The 12,329-nt window shown below is 46.5% G+C and overlaps 1 long non-coding RNA gene across 1 annotated transcript; it reads left to right on the top strand.

The window, feature by feature from the left end:
- The first annotated feature begins 5,978 nt into the window (after positions 1-5,978).
- LOC118250348 (uncharacterized) lies at positions 5,979-8,343 on the top strand. The gene is made up of 2 exons (XR_004779429.1): positions 5,979-6,010; positions 7,867-8,343. It is a non-coding gene; the product is annotated as an uncharacterized LOC118250348 (long non-coding RNA).
- The last annotated feature ends 3,986 nt before the right edge of the window (positions 8,344-12,329 follow it).

Here is a 12,329-nt window from a genome sequence, read left to right as displayed (position 1 = left end):
GAGCTCTGCTCTTGAAACAGAGGGGTAAGATGTCAACCTGTGGATGGGGTGATATTTTTTTGTGTGTTGCAGGAGATCCTGGCTGGAAGCAACCACTTCTCTGTGAGCAGCTTGCAGTGAGAGGGATCGGGGATTTTGTCTTTTCTTTTCTGCCTGCGCTAGGCCTGGCATCTCTTCTGGCGTAACATCCAGGAGGCTCCGTGCAAGTAAAAAATATCAAAGAGAGAGATCACAGATGTGGGAGAAGATAGCCGGGAAATGACTTGTGTCAAATGGAGGTGTAAAAGCAGGAGCTCTGATTAAAGAAAGTGGGTTCTCACTTTTCCTTAGAGAAGTCCTGACTTGCAGGTTTTTCCTTCCTGTTCCCTCTTGTTTTCTTTTACGTGAGGTTTTGCTTCTTTATCCCTCAGTTGGGAATGATTTATTTCTCATGAACTGTGTGGCAACCAGTGGCCAAGAAGAATTTTTCTGCGTCCAAGAAGATTTTTTCTGTGTCCACCTTTCCCTGTTGCAGATGTGCTCCTGAGACCAGGAGAAGCCTCCCTGAGGTTCTGCCTCGAAGGAGGGCTTTCTACACCCCTTCAGCTGGAAGGCATTTCCCCTTAGGCCTCAGTATCTCTATTTTCTAGCCTCTTGGGAGGAGGCCAGAAGAGCCCCAGCTTGTCAGTCTGTCCGTGGCAATTTGTGTGTCCTCTCATGCTGGATGCTGAGGAATCGATGTCTCTGTGCACGTGGTTGGTACAGAGGAAGCAGATCCCTGGGGAGATGCAAATGCTGGTGACATCAGCCAAGAAACAGCCATGTGGCAAGTGCATGTGGTTAGGGAGGTTCCCCACAAAGCAACCTCACAGCACCAAGAGACGAGCCCCAGAGGGGGCTGCTCTAAGTGATGGAAACCCCTGTTGGTTGGTGAGCTCCTGGAGCATCTGGTGGCACGAGGGAGGGCGAGCACCCTTGCCTGGACAGCAAGGGGTCATGAGAAGAGAAGAAAAACATGAGGATGTTATATTAAAAGCACATCTGTGCACAGTCTGGAATGGTAAATACATTTTCAGACTCCCCTCATAAAGCTGCAGTGTTTAAAAGTGCTGATAAAGTGCATTCCAATGTCCTTAAAGTATCGCAGCGCGCCACACACACTATGCGGTGTTTATACGAGAGACAGCCAGCGCTGTGAAGAACGGTGAGATGAATGGGCTTACACGTGTGAAGGGGAAGGATTTGCGGATTGTCGTCAGAAAATGGGGTCCAGCTGGCCCTCAAAACCCTGGGGCTCTCAATCACACCATGCCTGGCACATGGCAGAGAGAGAGGGAGAGCAGTGCTCAGCATCCTTCAGTGCTGCCTTATTTTGTTGTTGGGCACTGTTGTCCGTAAGTGCAGTCCACTGCACTCTTCTTAAGAGGGGTGTTCACAATTTTTTTGTGTCTGCTCTCCCTCCAGCGCTGGGTTTTTCTTGTGGGTTTACTGACCCTCTTTGTACCACTGAATTCCTGCCAGGCTCCCCTTCCTCTTTCTCTGAGCCCCCACTCCTTGTGCGGTCAGGAGCCTTGGGCAGGGGGTTATTGCTGTAAGAGGAGCTATTTTCTTTCCCCTGGCTCTCCGAGGAGCACCCATTCTTTCCACCGTATATGAAAAGTTCCCTATTACGACCATTCCTCAGAATGAGAGAGACCTTTTATAGCAGTGTGAAAGAGGTTTGGAAATCCTGCTTGCAGCATAAAGTACGAGGTGAAGATGGATGCTTTGGAAGGTGGCCGTGGAGTTGGGCCATGCTCTGGCTTTAGTGGAAGCTGTGATTTATTGCGAACCTCAACAACTTGCAATACAAGGGCTGGGAAGGGCTGCCGAGGAGCTTATCACTTAAGAAAATAGTTCAGATTTGAAATGCCTTGGAAACACCAAGCAGAGTTGCAAAGCATTTCTTGCTGCTATTGTGCTGTGCCTGCCTAGTGAAGCATCTTTACATTAAATTGGTCAAAAATGACCCAAACTGGAGCCGGGGCTGGAGAAAGCAGCATTGCTGGGGAAGGAGCCGAATTCAAGAGGGCGATGGTGCTGGCAGGAGGGACAGGACAAAGTGCCAGGCATGGGGAAGATCCTGGGAGATGGCCCCATGATGAGGGGGAAGGCTGTGAGGGAAATGGTGTAATGCCTTGGTCCCGCAGAGCCGCAGTGTGGGAAGGAGGGAGAGAGCTGGTGACGGCAGAGAGCAAACAGAGGCAAGCAGGAGCTGAGAAGGGAGAAGTTTCAGGCACAGAAAATGGTGGGAATGCAGCGGTTTCTGGTGACATAAGCTGCAAAAACAGTAGGCCAAGCAGTAAATGTCAGCGTGCTTACAGTGCCCAGCTCCCCAGGCCTGATGTAAGGGGGGATCTGTGGCTTTGATGCAACTCTCCGGGGGCTCTTCACGCCTTGCACCTCTGGAGCACAGCCCCCTGCCTGCTGACATCTGCCATGCCGCCCCGTGCTCATGGTGCCACCTCACCACCTGCCCCAACTCACCAACACCTCTGCGCCTACGAAATGTATGAATCATAACTTCCATGCCACGGCTTTCCGCAAGGCACTGTGCTTCCAGAAATAGCACCCTGCCAGCCAGGAGATGTGACACGGCCCTTACGGAACTGGAGGCCCAAAGAGAGGGAGCAGAGGGGGAGTGCAAAGAAAATAATCCACCCAAGGGCACGCTCGGAGTAAGGAAAGCACCATGTGGGATCCATCCTCCATTGGGGTGTTTTGAAACCACTGCAGTTTCAGTGCCTGGTGAGATTTGGAGTTGGATTCTTTTTTGGTGAAACAATCGTTGCACTACGAAAACATATCCACAGACACCTTAGCATAGGTTAATGAAGGAGAAGAGTTGTAACCTGAAATAGGGTCTGATATTTTAATGTAACTTCCAGTGTTTCCTAGTAATGTGTTTTTCTCCTTGTGCAGATGCCACCTGAGACTTTCCAGTAAGTACAAGTTAGTTTGAATCAACTCTAACTCAATCAGAATTTTTAATGGCTGTATTTATTATTAGAAATTATGCAAGGAGCAGCTTCTGAGGTGTTGAATACCCCTCACAACTGTGCAGCTGGTGGCATATTTGTTATTTACTCTTAGAGCTTTGACTTCTTCCTCATCCACTTGCTGTTGTTTGTATTCCTGGCCAAGTCCTCTGACACTCTGCAAGCTATTTCCATGCAAAGAGAGTTTAGCTCAGTCCTAATGCACACTCTTACTGTTGGTTAATCAGTCTCACAGGTACCCATTAGGAGCAGAGTTCTGTTTATATGAATATTGTCATGTGTTAAAAAGGTCGGTGACTTAGAGCAAACTTTGAGCAGAGCTGAAATCAAAATAGTGTGCTCATCTAATCAGCTGCAAGGGTGTTTTGCATAAGTTTGGGTCTGAAGATACTGCTTGTATGCTGCTTCCTCATAAAGACAAAAGACATTTTTTCAAAGGGGGCAGGAAGAGTTATTTAGAGAAGTCATCTTGATTTCCACAGGGTAAATGCCTATTTAGACACTCTCATTTCACTGATTCTATCCACTTTCCTAAGCAGGTCTTCACCTGATACATTGCAGCAGGACAGAAGAATACATAATGCCTTTGTGGCCTGTAGCTGGAGTTTTACCATCAGAACTTGCTCTTCTCTTGATATACAGATGCTAATTTGGTGTAATCCCAGTAGGGATGGATATAACACATCAAATTCACCTGCCAAAAAATGGGGGAGAAAAAAAAAAGGTATGAAAAAATTAAAAGGAGGTATGAAAGGCTGGATTTTTTTTCTTTTAATAGCTGCTACTTAACTCTCCCTACTCCCATCTACTTTCTGCTCTGTTAGCTTAAAGCTGCCTGATATGAAATTAGCCATCAGATGTTCCGCATGTTCAGCTGAGTAAAACTTGCAGAAAAGCCTTTGGGAGGGCCACTTGTTTGTCCTCTCAATGTCTCCTTCCCGCAGAAGCAGCCTTTCCTCTGCCATCCAAACTGAGATCTTGGCGTGGTGCATTTTCTGACCAAACTTTAGCCTCAGCTTCTGCTGCTCAGTTCTGCCTGCTGTGGAGAGGGCTGGAAGAGCTGGCCAGCCAGGGAGGCAGCCACATTAGAAGTCGCTCTAATTTAATTCCTGCCAGACATTAATTAGACTGCCATCACATTCATTTCATAAAACAGACTCATAATAAACTGTGCGAAAGTCTCTTTAGTGAAGGCTTGTGGTCAAATTGAAATGCTGGAAATTTCCCTAGCATTTACAAGTCTTTAGGAACAATGGGAAGCAGTGAATAAGGCTGATAAAAACTGGTCTTGCTGTCACTATTGGGGATGTTTCGGCTGACAGGGAATTGGGGTGGGCTGAAGATGCTGGGTAGGAAGTCCTGCTGGGAGTTTCTTCCCTGCAAGAAGCGTGGAGGTTCAGCTTTTGTGGTTTCGGCGTGAAATTTATCCGCTTTTCCGCAGCACATAGGTGACTTCAGAAGCCAGAGATGGGCTTCACATTTCCCTCTGATGCCTTTCACGCCATGCAGTGTCATTTCAAATGAGTCCAACCAAAGTTAGGATTATAGATCCCCACTTAAGCGCTTCCTCTATGCTTTCAGAAATGTTGCTGCTTTGATTTTGGCTTTTGCAAGAGAAATAATTTCCCATATAAAGGAAAGAGCCCAGATGAACAGGATGGAAGAACTGGCTCACGTGACGGGGAGAGAGTGGAGTCAACTAGAAGCCCAAGTCCGGCTTCCCAAAGTCGGTCTGTATCCTGTGAGCCCCCAAATAATGGCATGGCTCTGATCCTGGATGCCACGTAAGTACCTTTACACTATTACGTTGCAAAGAGATCTCAAATGACAACCAAAGTCACTGTGGTCTTCCCTGACCCCATCAGAGCCCCAAAATAGCACATGGGATCTCCCGGAGGATGGACTGGGGAGGATCAGGGCTGCTCCTTGCTTGTTTACTTGCTTGAGCTGAGTGAGTTTGCAGGGGAGTGAGTGTTAGCACTGCCCAAAGCTGCTCTCAGACACAGCTCTGACCATCTGACTTTAAAAGGACCTAAAAGATAGGCTGAAAATGCCCAGGGAGAAATAACTGCACTCCAGCATTACAGATGCCAAAGCAAAGTGTTAGCTCTAAACGTGGATAAAAAACCAACACTGCTTCCATGTCTTAGTCTGCAGCTAATAGGGAGTGGGGAGAATACTCAACTTGTGTCCTCATCAGACAGAAATAAAAATGTAACAGCTCTGAAACTGAAGGAGACTTTCCAGATTACTCATCTTGTAGTGTACGGTTCATAGAAACTGTGAATGCCCATGCTTTCTCAAGTCCTAGGCAGTGGGCCATATTCATAACTGGTATCAATCAGTAACAGCTCCATTCATTTGGATGGACCAGATTTAGCCCATCTGGACGTTAATTTGTCTTTCTGACAAGATTTGAACGCTCATTTTAACATGTTCAGGAGTTTAGGCTGCCAGCAGTTGTTTCTTTCCTTGGCAACCCCCTTCGGTGCTAGTGGAAGCACTCCTGTTTTTTTCTCTCCCCCCTGCCTTACAACATGACAGGCACCACCAAAGGGCTGAGCTGCTGGTTCTGATGACCTGGTATATTTTGGGAGCCCACACATTTACAAGAGCAGTGCCTGGGGCATGGGCAGATGGGTTGTACCCACCTCTCTTTGGCTGCTCAAGGGATCCCCACGCCTTTCCCTACAGAGTCATTTTGAGCCATCCCTCCTTTATGTGTCCTTTTCTGGCTGCTTCTTGTTACTTGCTATTCTGCTCACCGTGGTGCTCCTCAGGGCTTTGCAGTTATAAATCGGATTTAGAAGTAGAAATTGGAAATAGAAATTAGTGGTTCTGCGATTATAACAAGGAGGGAATGTGTCCCAAATGCTGGGTGGCTGGGGCTTGAGTTAAGCTCTTGATAGAGCTGGATATTAAAGCCATCTTCCATTGGTGTCCCTTTGCAGGAGATGTCTACAAGAAAACGAATACCTGGCCCTCTCCTGGAGGTAAGGCTCATCAGCAAAGCAGCCTGTGTGCTGAGGCTCTGGGCAAAATGAGCAGGCATTGCTAGCAAGGTGACAGCATGGAGCTCATTGAGAAAACTTAAGCAAATACAGTTCAACATCCCTATTTTAAATGGGAGTGGTTTCCTATGTCATGAGCTTGAGGCTGATATTAAAGATAACCTGAGATGTGGCCTGAAAGCAAATCAGTTTGCTCGCCCTAGCTGTGAGTGGGGCAGGGAATGTTATTAAGGCGAAACCAGGTGGGAGAGCGATAATGAGGCTGTGGGTAAAGAAATCACTGCGTTCAGGAGAGGAGCCAATTTCAGACTTGAGTGCACTCAGGCTGGTGGCGAGGGGATAGAAACAAGGCAGAAAATCTCCAGACCAGAGCACAGAAAATGCTGGATCGCAAATCTAGTAGCAATGGTGGCTCTTGAGTGGATCAAACTGGGGGAAGCAGGCTGTGGTGAAGGTAGTGGGAAAGGCATATTGCTGTGAGAGAAAGCGAGAGGGAAGGGTTGGAGCCCATCAGTCTGACTCCAATTATGTGGATATAAATGGATGTTCGGGGAGAAAAATAAAGCGTGGTGATAAACAGGAACTTGGAGAGAATGCAGCCTGGATTTAGCAAAGGCAGATTGTGTTGTACGAATCTGATATCTTTGATAAAATAATGGATTTTTTTCTAGACATAGATTAGATCTATGACATTTCCTAGCTGGATTCAGTCAAGTAATTGTTACAGTGCCTCATGAAAAATGACTAGGTGAACTGACGGGGAGAATAATACAAGAATTGGAGTGGGAGGGGATATAAAAATGTCTGAAAGAAAGAACTAGTGGATTTTGCTGAAAGGAGAATTTGGGGGCGGGAAGAAATTCCTCGGGAAGTCACTCAATTGTTGTTCTTGAACAAGCTCTGGTTAGTCGTCAGTGAGCTGTGACACCATGGACAACAGGAGCTGGAGAGACATTCTATGGGAAGCAGCCTAAAAACACTCCGCTCTCCTCACTTGGTGTTGCTGAGCAGTGATTGAGGAGATATGGACTCACTCTGTGAACGTATCTCAGCTTGAACAGCAGCACGACAGGGGAATATTGAATCTGCTGACTGTAAGGAACGAGAATATACAAATAGATCACCAGTAATTTAGGCTGAAAAGTAGGAGATGACTTTTAACCTTTGGAGAACTGAAACTGTCATCTGGCAGAGCAAAATACCTGGGCTGTCTTTAGGTAGACCTTTGCCACGGGGTTATATCGAGTGAATTCCTGCAGCAGCAGAGGCTGAACGAGGTGGTTCGGCAGGAGCTGGTGCATCCTGCTAGAGCCATTGCCTTCAGCAGCCGTATTGCAAGGGCTGGATGCTGATGCTATAAGACTATCTGAACAGATACAAGGTTTGATTTTTAAGCCACCTCTTGAAAGGTTTAGGCCTTAAGCAAGTCATCCCTGTCCTACAGTAACAGCTCCTGAGGGCTTTCTCCATGATCCAAGCATGGAAGGCAATGAATTCAGCCGCCAGCCCTGGTTGTTGTAGAGACTTCCTTACTTCAAAGGTGTATATTCCAGTACTTCCGCTTTCCTGAGATGAATAGAATAAATTAAAAGAGAATTTTTAAAGAGCCTTTAAAAAATCTCTCTCTCTCTCTCTCTTTTTTTTGAAGTCCTTGATGTGGCAGAAAAGTAATGTATAATTTTGGGCACATTGGGAAAAAAACACTCCCATGGTTCTCATTGCATCTCAGGAAGTCTGGATTGACGATTCCTGCCGTTGCTTCCAGGCTACAAGTGCATATTTTCCTCTCAGCTTAAACAGTATTATTTTACACTTATACGACACTTTTCATCCTGAAGGATGCTGGAGCACTTCATCAACTACGTACAGCACTGCTGAAGAGGCAGAAAGAAGTGAGTGCTCCAAGAAATCATCTTGTTTGTGTGCTGGTCCCACAGAGCCCCAGCTGAGCCTCCTGCAGTGCCGTGCACTCTCTGGATGGAGTGTCACCTACCAAGGATGCAGCAAATGCATGCACAAGGAAGCTTTAAAATATGGCAGGGCATCATTATTGACGTAGAAAGACTAATGGTGATGTTGTTCCCTGTAGCCTGCAAGAGATGAATGTGTCTGTTTAAAGCTCTCGGGCTCTGAGCTCCTCGAAGTATCCTTCCTTAATGCTGATGGGTAAATCCATACCTAAGCGTGCTGTAATTTGTTGCGAGTAGCCTCTTCTCTCCCCTTTGGGTATTCCTGTGCTCATATCTTTGCCGTCAAAGACAGAACTTCCTTAATCTTTCTTCCTTCTTCATTAAATTCACAGCTTTGGTAATTTACAGATACTGTGGGATCTGGCCCTTTTTTCCACTCTGCAGACTTGCAAGGCAGCAACATCATTTAAGCACCATATGGTTCTCGACAAAGTCAGGTTTCACATCCAACCTAAACAGTTTAATATTATCAAAAGCCCAAGCTCACTGCAGCAATAACAACCCCTGCTTCCTTTCCCTGCATTGTATAACAAGAGGAAGAAAGCTCTCAAACTGAGCAAGCTGCTGTGATCTTGAACAGGGGCTGCAGGGCTGGGGAAAAGCCTTTGTTGCACCCTCATTACATTCATAGGACAACGAGCGTCCACCTGGACCACAAAGGAAGTACAAGCCCAGGTCTGGTTTCAATTAGGTTGCCTTAAAAACACATACCAGGTTTAGTTCCTGATGTTGTAATATATAATTAATTTATTTGATGTTTAAATTTTAATGAGAGAATGCTACATGGCTCCAAGCTGCAGAATGTTTGATTGTCTCTATTGTTTAATGTATATTTGTTGTTTTTTTTTTTTGTTGTTTATTTTGTTTTGTTTTTCTTATTTAGGGGCTTGGATTCTGGCCCCCACCAAACTTGATGCACGCAAATATTTTCTGGCATAGCTAATGTATTCAGCCTGAGGAGGGGAGGACAGACTGGGTGGGGACAGGGGAGCTGGGCTGAGTGTTCATTCCTCAAGCCTCAGAGGTGGTACAGCGATTAGAAAAGATGGTCTTCAACTTCCTCAGTTAATAGAGCATGAGGTCTCTGTAGATGATGAGTAATGTTGCGTGGAGCAGATGCCAAAATGGAGCAGGAGTCCTGAGACAGCTTTTGTTACAGTACCTTGCAGCAATCAGGAATGATTATCCTCCTTTGTGCCATGATGCTATCAGTTGGCTGAGGACCTTGCACTGAGTCACAGCAATCAGCATCCCACATGGTTACAAACATCTGCATTGCATCTGCATAGCTGCAATTACACTGCTATGCTTCCTGCCCGTGGGACCTCCATGGAATCGGTGCCGTGAGGACTCTCATGATCCCCACAGCCTCCAGCGAGGCCGGTGGCTTGGCCATGGGGCTGCCCAGCCCAGCAGCCAAGTGTGCAGGTCCTGTGCCAGCATCTCAGTGCATCACCAAACTGGAGAAGGGATGGGATAGGCATGTAGGAAGGCCACGCTTTGGAGGTCTTTTCCATTTATCTGCTGGGAGCACAGCTTTCTCCTGTTTATAGAAGAATAAGAAGAACAAATATATGGTGGTTTGATGTTAAAAAAGAAAAAAAAGTTATTTACAGATTAATTAGCATTTTAAAGAGCCCTGGGGGATTTTTAGGAGAGAGAGCAATGGTGCTACCAAATGAGGAGATTTAGACAGAAGCAATGATGTACAAGTGTTTTCTTGGTAACATACCGAAGGATGAAAGCGTTATTAGAGATGTTAGCAGTGGGGTGTCTGTTTGTTATCTGGGACTAAATAAATCATCTCTACAAGCTCGTGCTTCTAGTGAAGTGACAAAAGCACCCAGATGTAGCATTTCCTACCAAGCTGCAACATAGGATGTGCTGGAGAGAGGCTGTGCTCGGGTGAGATGCAGCTCTCTCGCAATAAAAGCACTGGCCCTGCAGATTGCAAGCAGGGCAGTTAACAACAGCTTTCTTTCCTACAAGGCACTAACCCCGATGTAGCAGGACAGGTACTGAAGGGTAGGATGCCAGGGATGCTTTTCTTCCATGTTCTCTTTATGTGGGTTGAATATTAGGCTTGTGATCTCAGCATTTGCATGTTGATATTCAGAAGAGTTCCCTAAGGAAACAGTAGAGAGCGTCTGCATGGAGAGCTTTTGGAGGGGATATGAAGTCAAAGAGGATACAGCCTGCATAAAGTCAACTCATCCACAACAAAAGGCAAAACTCAGCCACCTGGATACAGAAGACAATCAAGGAAATATCAAATATCAAGGAAATATCAATTCTGCCTGCTCAGTGTGCATGTTTGTTTAGTTTCTGTTGTGGAAAAAGGACTAATGAATGTTATTTTAAATACAGTTAATTAGGTGTGGTCTTTAAAAAAAAATAAATCATACCAAGCCTTGCTGAAATCGTCATGCTGTCAACAATAAATCTGGTCGGATTATATCAGGAATATGTTGCTCACACACATGGTTTACTAGCAGTGTTTTTGTTAGCTGCAGCTATTTGGCTGGAAAGCAGAAGGGCCCTTGTACCCTGAAACCAGGCACCTTCCTGTAACGCCAGCCAAACAGATCTGCTACTGATGGGTAACAACACCGCTGATGCCTTAGGAAATGCGGCATCAGGTGGTTAAAAGGAGCCGCTTGCCACACCAGATCCTGCCTTCCCCTCCGATTTTGGCAGCTAGAAATAGGCAGGCCCGGGGAATAGTGTTGTTGTGCTTGGGTGCGTTTGTGTTTGCAGTGAAAATGGAAACCTGTGAAGTCCAGTAGAGCTGGAGGATAGTCCTGCTAAATGCTTGGATCCAAAATCTGCAGAGTTTAGGGCATGGCAGGCCAAATACTGCACCTCCTGCTCTGGCCTGGGCAAAGTGAAACTCCATTAAAGAGAATGGGAGAAGCAACCACGTGAACACAATGGTTCCTTTGGATTTTTAAGGGATTTTTGTTTTTCAGCAGAAGTGAGATATCTGGGTCTCGCTTGGGAACCTGCTTGGGAACCTCTAATAAAAGCTGCTGCTCTTCTACAAGCTGCCTGTGCTCCTTTGCCTTTGGAGGACCTGGTCATTTTTTTCTCAGGGAAGATGGGGCTGTGAGGCCACTTGATGTCTGAGCTGCTCTTCAGGTCATCATTCATCCATTGGAGTCCTGTGCGTGTCCTATATGTGAGACAAGGTTTGCAGTTTGTCTGAATACTTGGCATTTGGGAAGTGACATCTGAGGTTGTTGCTTAAACCATTTTACTCATTTAAAATTCTGTGGAAATTTACAATTTTAGGAATTTCTGTCATGGCAAATAATGTTTCAACCCCCAGATTATTCCCAAACTTGACTAAATCAGTTTCACATAGATTTTCTCAACCGTTTCCCTAAAATCACCACTGCCTTAAGCCGATGACCTTCACTGGGAACTTCAGCTCCACCAGTTAAAATATTGAAAATCTGCAGTCCTGGAAGGACTTATTTTGTGGAACTGCACCTTCCCTGGCCCAGCAAGGCTTTGCAGCTGCCTGGCACAGCCGTGATGACATTAGAGCTTGTGGACCAAATTCTGTCTCGCTGAACCTCCTGACATTTCACCCGCTCTGTCGGTGTTGGCAGTGCGAGGCACATTTCCTGGCCGCTCACAGCAGAGGTGGCAGATGGTATTTGCTAAATTCTGCCTAATCCTGCTTGTTCCTAGCACGCGTGTAGGCAGCTCTTTGCATTTCAGGTGGAAGGAGATGCAGCAGGAGCAGGGGCGCCCTAAAGGCTGCCACCCTCTTGGATGGCAGCGGGAGGTCTGCAGAGCCTCATTTTAACCTTTCTCCTGCTAAGTCTTCTTTGCTTTAAAAACATCACTCTAGCTTTGCTATATAGAACCTGTAGGCTTAGAAAAGCAAAGGTTTTTGGAGGGGCTGGCCCAGGTAGAAGGAGCAGCAGGGGCTCTTGAATGATTGTAGCTTGCAGAATCAGCTGCCGAAGCAAAGGGCCTGTTCTCACATGGATTTTTACCTTTAAATCCATCAGAAGGTGCTCAGTCTTGGTTTGTTTTAGAAGCCCTGGGAATCCCAAGCTGGTGGGGGCAAGAAAGAGGAACAGTGCTGGGGGGGTAAAGCATGACCCCCCACTTCGTCCTTCCAGATCGAGTCTATGATCCCTGTTCATGGAGATGTAGGACGTTTCATTACGTGGTTTGCTTAATCCCATCCTTACATCAAGCCCCCAGGAGACAGGGAGAGCCCGTGGAGCCAGGAGGCAGCAGTCCTTCTCTGCCTTCTGCAGTTGTGTTGCACCTCCTGCTCCAGCCCTCAGCAACGTGTCCAGCCCGGCTGTCCT

This window comes from Cygnus atratus, chromosome 5 (assembly GCF_013377495.2).
Source record: "Cygnus atratus isolate AKBS03 ecotype Queensland, Australia chromosome 5, CAtr_DNAZoo_HiC_assembly, whole genome shotgun sequence".
In the NCBI taxonomy this organism is placed as follows: Eukaryota; Metazoa; Chordata; class Aves; order Anseriformes; family Anatidae; genus Cygnus; species Cygnus atratus.
This window is presented reverse-complemented; position numbering and strand designations above follow the sequence as displayed.